This window comes from Protopterus annectens, chromosome 14.part0 (assembly GCF_019279795.1).
Source record: "Protopterus annectens isolate FY-2018-M chromosome 14.part0, PAN1.0, whole genome shotgun sequence".
In the NCBI taxonomy this organism is placed as follows: Eukaryota; Metazoa; Chordata; order Ceratodontiformes; family Protopteridae; genus Protopterus; species Protopterus annectens.
In genome coordinates this window covers 904,342,876-904,355,169 of record NC_056748.1, presented here as the reverse complement: position 1 = coordinate 904,355,169, position 12,294 = coordinate 904,342,876, and the positions used below count along the sequence as shown (strand labels likewise).

General features: G+C 45.6%; 1 protein-coding gene across 6 annotated transcripts in view; it reads right to left on the bottom strand.

Moving 5' to 3' along the window:
* Positions 1-12,294, bottom strand: part of IDE (insulin degrading enzyme) — a 3,524,264-nt gene that overhangs the window by 2,714,000 nt on the left and 797,970 nt on the right. The gene's annotated exons all lie outside the window — the stretch shown is intronic.

The following is a 12,294-nucleotide window of genomic DNA, read 5'->3' as shown; positions in this document are numbered from 1 at the left end:
TGAGTATAGCTACAAATTTTGCTCAACTTTGCATTTATATTTTTTAATGACAAAATAAATTTAAGTCAGTACAAAATTAACAAGAAAGACACTTTAAAAGTCACAACAAATCATGATGAAATCCAAAACCTCACACTACTCAATGTTTTTTTTTATTTTATTTTTTTTTTAGTTTATAGGCGGAAATGGTTTGGTGTGAGAGATTTACCTCATATTTCATCACGCATGATATAGTCAACTAAACTTTTCATAAGACAGCCATCATAAAAGAGAAACTTTCATAAAGCTACTGCTTCTTCTGACACAGATCAGATTACATTAAATACACAGTCCTAGGCATCAACTTACTTTGTAATACAACTTCTTCTTTCGGCTGTTCCCATTAGGGGTCGCCACAGTGGATCACCTGTTTCCATTTCTTCCTGTCCTCTGCATCTTGCTCTGTCACACCAACCACCTGCATGTCCTCTCTCACCACATCCACAAACCTTATCTTAGGCCTTCCTCTTTTCCTGTTATCTGGTAGCTTCATCCTTAGCATCTTTCTCCCAATATACTCAGCATACCTCCTCAGCACATGTCCAAACCAATGTAATCTTGCCTCTCTGGCTTTGTCTCCAAACCTTCCAACCTGGGCTGACCCTCTAATATACTTATTCCTAATCCTGTCCACCCTCGTCACACCCAGTGCAAATTTTAACATCTTTAACTCTGCCACATCCAGCTCAGACTCCTGCCTTTTTGTCAATGCCACTGTCTCCAACCCATATAACATAGCTGGTCTCACTACCCTCTTGTAGACCTTCCCTTTCACTCTTACAGGTGACAAATTACTCCTGGCACTTTTCTCCACCCACTCCATCCTGCCTGTACTCTCTTCTTCACCTCTCTTCCACACTCACCGTTACTCTGAACTATTGACCCCAAGTATTTAAACTCATCCACCTTCGCCACCTCTACTCCTTGCATCCTCACCATTCCTCTACTCACTCTCTCATTCACACACATATATTCTGTCTTAGTCCTGCTGACCTTCATTCCTCTTCTCTCTAGAGCATATCCCCATCTCTCCAAAGTCTCCTCCACCTGTTCCCTACTCTCACTTCAGATCACAATGTCATCTGCAAACATCATAGTCCATGGGGACTCCTGTCTGATCCAGTCTGTCAACCTGTCCATTACCATTGCAAATAAGAAAGGGCTCAGAGCTGTTCCTAGATGTAACCCCACCTCCACCTTAAACGCATCCGTCACTCCCACTGTAGACCTCACCACTGTCACACTACCCTCGTACATATCCTTGTAGCACTCTTACATACTTCTCTGACACTCCTGACTTCCTCATACAATACCACAACTCCTCTCTAGGCACCCTGCCATATGCTTTCTCCAAGTCTACAAAAACACAATGCAACTCCTTCTGACAGTCTCTGTACTTCTCCCTCAACACTCTCAGAGCAAACATCGCATCTGTAGTGCTCTTTCCCGGCATGAAAACATACTGCTGTTCACTTATCACGTCCCTTCTTAACCTAGCTTCCACTACTCTTTCCCATAACTTCATGCTGCGACTGATCAATTTAATCCCTCTGTAGTTACTACAGCTCTGCACATCACCCTTATTCTTAAAAATCGGTACCAAAACACTTTCTCCAATCCCCAGGCATCCTCTCACTTTCTAAGATTTCATTAAACAATCTGGTTAAAAACACCACTGCCATTTCACCTAAACACCTCCATGCTTCCACGGGTATGTCATCTGGGCCAACAGCCATTCCATTCTTCATCCTCTTCATAGCTATCCATACTTCCTCCTTGCTAATCCATTGTACTTCATGATTCACTATCCCTACATCATCCAACCTTCTCTCCCCTCTCATTCTCTTCGTTCATCAACCCCTCAAAGTACTCTCTCCATCTCCTCAATACACTCTCCTCACTTGTGAGTATGTTTCCCTCATTATCCTTTATCACCTTTACTTGCTGCACATCTTTCGTAGCTCGGTCCCTCTGTCTAGCCAATCGGTACAGGTCCTTTTCTCCCTCCTTAGTGTCCAACCTTTCATACAACTCTTCATATGCCTTATCCTTAGCCTTCGCCACCTCTCTCTTTGCCATGCACCTCATCTCCTTATACTCCTGTCTACTTTCATCTCTCTGACAATCTCACTTCTTCTTTGCCAACCTCTTTGCCTGTATACTCTTCTATACTTCCTCATTCCATCACCATGTCTCCTTGTCATCCTTCCTCTGTCCTGATGTGATACCAAGCACCTTTCTAGCCATCTCCCTTATTAGCTCTGCTGTAATTACCCAGCTATTTGGTAACTCTTCACTGCCACCCAGAGCCTGTCAACTCATCCCTGAGCTCCATCTCACAATTACCCTTTGTCAATTTCCACCATTTGATCCTTGGTGCTGCCCTCACACTCCTCCTCCTCTTTTGATCACAGTCATCCTACAAACCACCATGCTATGCTGCCTAACTACACTTTCTCCGGTCACCACTTTACAGTCTCCAATCTCCTTCAAACTGGCCCTCCTACATAAGTTATAATCTACCTGTGTGCATCTTCCTCCACTCTTGTATGTCACCCTATGCTCCTCCCTCTTGTTAAAATCCGTATTCACCACAGCCATGTCCATCCTTTTAGCAAAATCCACTACCATCTGACCTTCTGCATTCCTTTAACACCATACCTACCCATCACTTCCTCATCCCCTCTGTTCCCTTCACCAACATGCCGAATGAAATCTGCTCCAATCACCACTCTCTCACCCTTGGGTACAGTCATCACCATTTCATCCAATTCACTCCAAATTTTTCTTTCTCATCCATTGCACACTCAACTTGTGGCGCATATGCACTAACAACATTCATCATTACACCATCAATTTCCAGCTTCATAAACATCACTCTATCCGACACTCTTTTCACCTCCAAAACAGTCTTCGCATACTGTTCCTTCAGAATAACTCCTACGCCATTTCTCCTCCTATCCACACCATGATAAAACAATTTGAACCCACCTCTGATACACCTAGCCTTACTCCCCTTCCATATGGTCTCTTGCACACACAATATATCAACCTTCCTTTTGTCCATCATATCAGCTAGCTCTCTCCCTATACCAGTCATACTGCCAACATTCAAAGTACCGACCCTCACTACCACAGTCCTAGCCTTTCTCCTCTCTTCCTGCCTTCGGCCATGCCTTCTGCCTTTTCTCCTCCTTCGGCCAACATTAGCCCAATTTCCGCCAGCACCCTGTTGGCTAACAGTACTGGTGGCGGTCGTTGTTAACCCAGGCCTCGACCGATCCGGTATGGAAATATTTACTGGTGATTGCATGAAATGATTTGGCGAAGTTTTACGCCGGATGCCCTTCCTGACCCAACCCTCCCCATTTATCCGGGCTTGGGACCGGCACAAAGAAATGCACTGGCTTGTGCATCCCTAGTGGCTGGGTTTTACTTTGTATTATTACTTTGTAATACAACTGCTAAGCAATAATCAAAATTCCACACGACTTTCAACAGAAAGTAGTAAAACCATTAAGTGTCACGCAACTACTAAATCTCATCTAACAGTGTTCTGCCAATGCAGTAACACTAACCTGGAGATCTCATCCAACATGATAATGCAGAAATTAGGACAGCAAGAAGTAAACCCCATTATGATGCAATGTGCACAGTATATTTTCTGCAAAGCAGTACAAAGGAGAACATGATGAAAATGAGAACTCCTTGGTACATGCACAAGTCAGAATTAGCATAATCATTATTTTTTTTCTGAAAACATAATGGGTTTTGGGAAGAATCAAGTCTATTGCGTACACTGCACTATTTAAACACTGTATTCCTGTGGCAAACTCAAAACATATGACACTGAGAATGTTAGCTAAGTGACCAAATTTATACTGGCAGCAAATATGCATACTCTCACCCAGTATGAAGCCTGGAAATACACCAGATTTAGGTAAAGAAAAATGTTGGCCAAAACAAAGAAGCTCACCTTTTTATGTACCATAAGCAATGTCTTTTGGCTTCTCCCATTAGGGGTCACCACAGTGGATCACTGGTCTGCAGATTGATTGGCAGTGGAGTTTTTACAGTGTTGAGTTGCCAGCCCAGTGACCAATCTTCACAGAAGGCACATGCGCACATACACACGCACCCACACACGTCTTTAAAACTCACTCGATCACAGGGAGGAGATGCAGACTCCGCACAGAAGGCACTTCAGCCGAGAATTAAACCGGAGAATCTGTTCTTGTGAGGAGACAACACTAACCGCTGCACCACCGCAGCCAATCACCTCTTTATGTACAGTACTTTAAGTTATTTTCTTTCACTCTATTTTTAAAGCTTTTTTACCCTTTAATCTAAATGCACCTCTCCAGTACATATTCAGTTTCAACATGCTGCTGTTGTGAAATGCACTGGACTGAGCATTTATCAGTTGAATCATGCACACTTAAGAGTGTGTTTGGTCACTTAAGCAACCCTAATATTTATACAAGATTTTTCCTCAAAAGAAGTAAATGTGGCATATTCTCAAATGTTGCAAACACATGTGAAACTGGCTATTAAAAAAAAAAATAATAGTGTGGCAGCATATATTTTTACAAAATATGTCAAACACTTTCCCATCGTTATCAGAAGGGGAGGGATCAGCATTTACTACATTTTTAGCAGCCGCAGGATTTACCAAGTAAATTACTACAGGGTCAGATGTGAGATTTTAAAAATATCTGAGACTGAAGAAAGTACAGTTTAGTACCTACCATAAATGTAGATGTCCGATAGGTATGCATCTGCAGTCATAACATATGGGTTGTCCTGCCTCAGGCAGCCCTTCAGTCGGCCGGATTCCAAAGTCTGGGTCTGGCCTCGGCTGATGTCGCACTTCACCTGACGTCATAGCTCCTGGGGTATAAAGGCATCAGCCGACGCCATTTTCCTCAGTGTTTCTTGGCCCAGATGCCAGGTGCCCTCTAGGAAGGCTAAATTTGGATAAAAGTAGAAAATTCCAAACAGTAGAAAGCAAAAAGTATATATACATATAAACAAATACACCATAATAGATTCCCCCAGCTAGCTAAGAGAGGGGTAAGTACCCTAGGAATACCACAGAGGGGAAGGAGGGTGGGTAATCCTGACTGCAGATGCATACCTATCGGACATCTACATTTATGGTAGGTACAAAACTGTACTATGTCCTTCAAGGATGCATCTGCAGTCATAACATATGGGTAGAATACCATAGCCAAACTGGGGGAGGAGGTACTAAGATAATGATGGTGTAGTTAAGATCCCTTGTAAAACTGCAGTTGCAAAACCTGCTCGGGATCTGGAGTATAAAGGAAGATTGTAATGCTTGGCAAATGTATGCACGGAGCTCCAAATAGCAGCTTCTAAAATGTCTTTGGTAGCCACTCCTCGTAGGAAAGCTGTAGTGGTGGCTGTAGCTCTTGTGGAGTGAGGCCTGATATTTTCAGGAGTTGTCTTTCCATGAAAAGAGTAGCAGAATCGAATGCAATTTCCTATCCATTTTGAAACTGTCTGTTTGGAAATTGCTTTTCCTTGCACTCCTGTTGCATATGCTACCAGAAGCTGGTCAGTTTTTCTGCTGGTCTTAGTTCTGTCCAGATAGTAGCGCAGTTGTCTGTGTACATCCAAGGTGTGCAGTAGTTTTCCCCCCCTGTTCTGTGGGTTAGGGAAGAACGTAGGTAAATGAATAGCTTGGTTCAAGGATACCCTGGATACCACCTTTGGCATAAAAGTAGGATTGGTTCTCAGAGACACTCTATCCTGGTGAAAGATAAGGAAAGGCTGCACTGCCATTAATGCCTGTAACTCGGATACCCTTCTTGCTGAAGTGATTGCTAGAATGAAGGCAGTTTTCCAAGATAAGAACTGTAAGTCTGCTGATGCTGCCGGTTCAAAAGGGGGAAGTGTTAATTTTTCCAGCACAAAATTGAGATCCCATGCAGGCAGAGGTGGTTTCCTTGGAGGTTTTACATTTTTGATCCCTCTTAGAAATTGTCTGAGGAGAGGGTGAGAGAAGATAGGAGGACCCATGTTGTACTCTGCTGAAATTGCTGAAGCATGAATCTTAATGGAAGAATAGGACAGGCCATTGTGGAACAGTTCTGCTAAGTATTCTAGGATGTGTGCTAGGTTTGCCAGTGTGACATTTGTTCCCTTTGATGCACTCCAAATGAGGAATCTCTTCCATTTGGCTGAGTATGTTTTCCTTGTGGATGGTCTGCGAGCCTCCAGGATAATGTCCTTGACCCTCTGAGATAAAACAGGTTGGTTTTGTTTTATGCAATTTTCCAGGCAGTTAGCTGCAGCGTTTTCAAGTTTGGATGCAGGGTCTTGTAGTTGTTCTGCGTTCGAAGTAAAGGCCATAGAGGTAGAGGCCATGAGTTCGTCCGAGACATGCTTCTCAGTAGCGGGTACCAATGCTGCTGTGGCCAGTCTGGAGCTATCAGAATTACCTTTGGCTGTTCCTCCCTGATCTTTAGTAGAACTTTGTACATCAGTGGGAGAGGTGGAAAGGCATAAACTGTCAGTGCCTTCCAGCTGAAAGAAAGGGAGTCCACCCTCCAGGCTTGTGGGTGGTATTCTCTTGAGCAGAATTTCTTCAATTGGTGGTTGAGTGGGGAGGCGAACAGGTCTATCTCTGGCATTACCCATTTCTTCGTTATGTTTTTGAAGATGTCTGGATGCAGCATCCATTCGTGAGCATCCGTGGTAGTTCTGCTTAAGTTGTCTGCTAGTGAATTCTCGTTTCCTGGTACGAATCTGGCCTGCAGTTGAATGTTGAGATTCAGGCCTAGGTTCCACAGGTCCATTGCCATCCGGCATAGAGGGTAGGAATGCGTGCCTCCCTGTTTGTTGATGTACCACATGACTGTGGTATTGTCCGTCCTTATCAGCGGGTGTCCTTGCTGGAGGAATGATTTGAATGCCTCGATTGCATGCTTCACTGCCAGCATCTCCTTTAGATTTATGTGTAGATTCAGCTGGTCTTGGGACCATAGGCCTTGGATACACTTGCCTTCCATGTGTGCCCTCCAGCCTAGGTCTGAGGCGTCCGTGGTGATGGTCTGCCTTGGTTGTGGTTTGTGGAAAGGCAACCCTCTGTTGGTCTGGCAGGCCTGAGCCCACCACAGGAATTCTTTTTTCAGGCATGGAATGATTGGTATCATGGTTTCTAGACTGTGTCTGTGTTGAGACCATACATTCCTTAGGTACCATTGTAATTTTCTCATATGCAGCCTGGCATGTGGGATCAAGATTATGCAGGATGCCATGTAACCCAGAGCCTGCAGGACTTTCCTTGCAGTAAGCTGAGTTTGTCTGGTCAATGCCATGAAGTAGACTGGTAGTTGCTTTTGTTTTTCTTCTGTGAGAAAAGCCATCTGAGTTATTGTGTCCAGTTCTGCACCCAAAAATGTTATCCTTTGGGATGGCACTAGTCTTGACTTCTGTATGTTGACTGTGTATCCCAAGGCTTGTAGCAGTTGTATGACATAGGCCAAATATAGAAGTTATGTTCTTACCATAACGTTCCATGTTAGTTGTCGTCTTCTCGCCTTCTTCTTGCTGGATGGGTTCGGAGCCGACCTCGGCTCCGACTCGGCCACTCTAAAAGCTCGAGAGTTGGTTCCACCGGCTCGAGGCTCCCCTTATATCCCACAATGCTAGGCGAGAGTTACCTCAGATCTCGTTTGTAAGCTAACCCCAGCTTATAATAGTAACAGAACAACTATAAACAGAGTCCACCTCTAACAACAGGGAGAAAGAAGGGTGACCTACATCCTGATCCAGGAAATATGCACAACAGCATATGCCTAAGAAAAGAGGTGGTAGAAAGAGAGGTCACAATCACAACTCCTCTAGGTCTGTCCAGGCCAGGGGGAAGGAGGGTCGGACCGAAGAAGAAGGCCAGAAGAAGACAACTAACATGGAACGTTATGGTAAGAACATAACTTCTATATGTTAAGTTGTCTATCTCGCCTTCATTCTTGCTGGATGGGACCGTGTCCCTAGCACCTTGTCCCGGGTGGCCTAACGGAACAGACTCCTGAGAACAGTGGAACCAAAGTTAGCTCTATGCCTAGAAGCTAAATCCAACTTATGAGAAATGAAAGTGTGAGGAGTAGCCCAAGTAGCCGCTGCACAAATGGTGTCAATAGGCAGTCTGTCTTGGAAGGCTATGGAAGTAGCCAAAGCTCTGGTGGAATGGGCCTTAGGTTTGTTAGGCAGCCTTTGGTGTCTAATTTCATAAACAAGGGAAATCAGAGATGTTAGCCATCTAGATAATGATACCTTTGAAACTGAAAGTCCCTTTCTGCCTTCTGCATAGGAGACAAACAGCTGGTCAGATTTTCTGAATTGTTTTGTTCTATCCAAATAGTACCTTAACTGACGATGAACATCTAGCCAGTGTAATTTTTGTTCAGACCTATTGGAATATTCTGGAAAAACACAGGAGGTCAATGCTTTGATTTAGATTAGACGTCGAGGCTACCTTAGGCAAAAGGACGGATTGGTTCGTAAGGATACCCTGTCCTTATGGAACAACAGATAAGGAGGTCGACAGCTGAGTGCATGAAGTTCAAACTCTTCTAGCTGAAGTAATAGCTACCAGAAACAGCGTTTTCCATGATAGCAATTTTAAACAACAGGAGGCTGCAGGTTCGAAAGGGAAAGAATTAAAGAACTCAGAACTAAATTTAGGTCCCATGGAGGAGGATTTCTTATAGGAGGTCTGAGAAGAAAAACTCCTTTCAAAAGGCCTTGCAAAGTTTGTGGGACATTAAGGCAGACTCAGAAATACCCACATGAAAGTTAGAAATAGCTGCCAATTGAACTTTAAGAGTAGAAGGAGATGAACCTGCATGGAAGAGTTCAGCTAGAAAATCAAGGACTATCTGGATAGAAGCAGTGAAAGGATCTATGTGCCTTCCTTGAGCCCAATATGTGAAGCGTTTCCACTTACTCAAATAAATCTTCCGAGTGGAAGATTTATGGGAAGCTATCAAAATATCTCGAACGGAGTGAGATAATTGAGGAAGCCTGGCTAAGGTTGGAATTGGAGGAACCAAGCAGTGAGGTTCAGAGAGGGGAGGGAGCGATGAAACTGACCCGACTGATGGATCAAAAGATCTGGAACTAGGTCCAGATGCCAAGGTCGCTCCAATAGAAATTGATGTAGAAAGGGGAACCACACCTGTCGAGGCCAGTAAGGAGCAATGAGGATCAACGAGGCCTTCTGAGCGATAGCTTTCTGTATCACTTGAGAGATTAGTGGGAAGGGGGGAAATGCATGCAGAAGTCCCCGGGGCCAAACTTGGACTAGAGCGTCTCTGCTGGGATGGCCTGGTAAAGGGAATAGAGTGAAATAATCTCTGCACTTGCTGTTTTGGGGAGTAGCAAAAAGATCGCAGCAAGGCTGACCCCACTTGAGAAAAATTTCTCTCACAACAGAGTCTTTCAGAGACCACTCGTGAGGCATGAGAATAGCTCTGCTCAACTTGTCCGCGATTTGATTGGACTTCCCGGGGATGTGCGTTGCTATCAGAAACCGCTGAGAAGAAATCGCCCATTGCCACAATCTGAGTGCTTCTCGACACAGGGGGTAGGACCTGGTTCCACCTTGTTTGTTGATGTACCACACTACAGACATATTGTCTGTCTGGATTGCAATCGTTCCTAAGGGAAGAGAGTCTTGAAGGGCTTGCAACGCTAAAAGCACTGCTCTCATCTCCAGAACATTTATGTGCAAGTGGCATTCGTCTGGTTGCCATGTGCCCTGGACCGTCCTGCCCTGATAATGCCCCCCCCCACCCGATCAGGGAGGCGTCCGTTGTCAGAGTAGCAACGGAGGGAGGAACAAAGGGTCTTCCCAACAAGAGCTGAGGGAAGACATCCACCACATGAGATGATTCCTGCACGCCTGCGTGATCATAATGGTGTGGGACATTGGAAGTTGCTGGTATGACCATTGTGTAAAGAGCATCCATTGAAGGATTCGCATGTGGAATCTGGCTAATGGAAGCAGAGGTATGGCCGCCATAATTCCCAACACTTTCAGAACTAACCTGGCTTTGATTCTGTTGTTGTTGAAAAGGAGTGAGACCAGTTTGTGTATGTCTGTTATTCTCTGATCTGTTAGCCTCGCAGACATGTCTACTGTGTCTAGATTTGCGCCTATGAAGGTAATAGTACGACAAGGCGACAAAACAGACTTTTCACAATTTATTGAAATGCCTAACTTTTGACAAATGCGAAAGGTGTAATCTCTGGCCATCAGAAGGAGATGCTTGGTGGGAGCTGTGAGGAGCCAGTCGTCTAAATATGGAAACACCTGGAATCCTTGTCGTCTCAGGTGAGAAGCTACCACTGCCATGCATTTGGTAAACACCGGGGGCAGTGGTGAGACCAAAGGGCAGGGCCCTGAATTGAAAATGACTGGTTCCCAGCCTGAAGCGGAGGAATCTTCTGGAGCGTCTGTTCATTTTTATGTGATAGTACGCATCCTGAAGGTCTATAGAGCACATCCAGTTTCCTTTTCCCAATAGGGGAAGGATGGACTGCAGCGTGACCATCCGAAATCTTGTTTTCTTGACTGATCTGTTCAAGATACTGAGATCCAAAATTGGTCTCCAGTCCCCTGTTTTCTTTGGAACTAAAAGAACCTTGAGTAGATTCCGGATCCTTGCTGGTCTGCTGGAACTGGCTGAATTGCTCTTCTTGCAAGCAGCTTTGAAATTATCAAAACCGCTAGATCCCTTTGAGCGGGTGGAACATCTGGAAGGGATTTTTTTGATTGGTTCGGAATGCGAAGAAAGGGAATAGAATAGCCTTCGGAAATGACGGACTGTACCCATTTGTCTTGAGTCAGGGATAGCCAGGCTTCTGGGTACAGTGACAATCTTCCCCGACTGCCTCCGAAGGTGGGCAGTCGGGCAACACCTCAGGGATGCTGAAAGGGCTTATCAGAGAAAGCTTCTCGATTGCCCTGGTTCTACGGAGCCCCCCTGCCTCGAGGCGGCGTCTACCATTGTTATTCCGCCTCTGCCTCTGGCGGGGAACTGACTCTGTGCGTCAGGCGAAGTCCCTTGAGATTGTTTACGGAACCACATTTTCCCACTTTTCTGGCCTTTGGGGTAAGGCCTAGAAGGAGTAGAAAACGGACTGACGGCAGAAAGAGTCTTGCCATCAGTCTCGCACCTAGTCAAGGTTTCTTTCACTTGAGGACCAAAGAGATGATCCATCAAGCGGGAATTAGTGAAAGACGTCTTGAAGGGTCCAAAATTGCATAGCCGCATCCAGGCATGCCTACGTAAGGGCACACCTGTCCCTGCGGCCCTGCTCGCTCCATCAGCTGCATAAGAAAGGGGAGGCATGGAGGAGTTGGCTATGGAGTTAAGGGTAGCCAGCTGAGTGTTCATCTTATCTTGAAAACCCGCAGCTGTAGGGTCCTTCAACATGTCACTCGCTTCTTTAATCAAGTCCCTTTGAAGACGAGTAAAATGGCACAGGTAGTTCAGCGAACGCATAGCAAATGTCGCTGACGAGAACATCCGCTTCCCGTACCTGTCCATGGACCTAGATTCCTTGTTAGGTGGATGGACAGGTACTGAAGGATCAGCTAGTTCCTTCTTAGTGGCAGCAGCCACCACCATAGCATCCACAGAAACTCCTTTTGTCAAGAACTGTTTGTCTGCTGGTGCCGTTATGAATTTTGAGGGTCTCCTGGGAGTGGGGTCCACTGAATCAGGAGCCGTCCATGCCTTTTTAGCCACCACCTGCATGAGGGGGTCAAAGGGGGGAGACACCCAGGAGGTGGAAGGACGAGAGCCAAACGCCTCAAGGTACACAGATTCATCCTCCGAAGGGTTGAGGGCTGGCCAATTTCCCCTCTGCTTGAGGATTTCTAGAATGTCTGCGAAAGAGACATCTTCAGAAGGGGAACGGGGGGAACCCTCGGAATCCTCTAAATCTGTGTCAGATGTGATGGACTCAGGTGAGTCAATGTGTTTCCTCTTACACTTCCTCTTCCGAGGGGGCTCTTCTGCCAAATCAGGAGAGGCCTCGGAAGAGGATGAGATCCCCACAGGGGGTTCCTGAGGAGCTGGCTCTCTGCGGTCCGGGATGAGGGAGTGAGTCGACTTGACCTGAGGCACCGTGAGGGAGGGGCGGACGGAGCCGACTGTGGAGTAGAGCCAGGCTCTAACACACTCCGCATGACCTCGAACGCACCCCTGTCAGGCA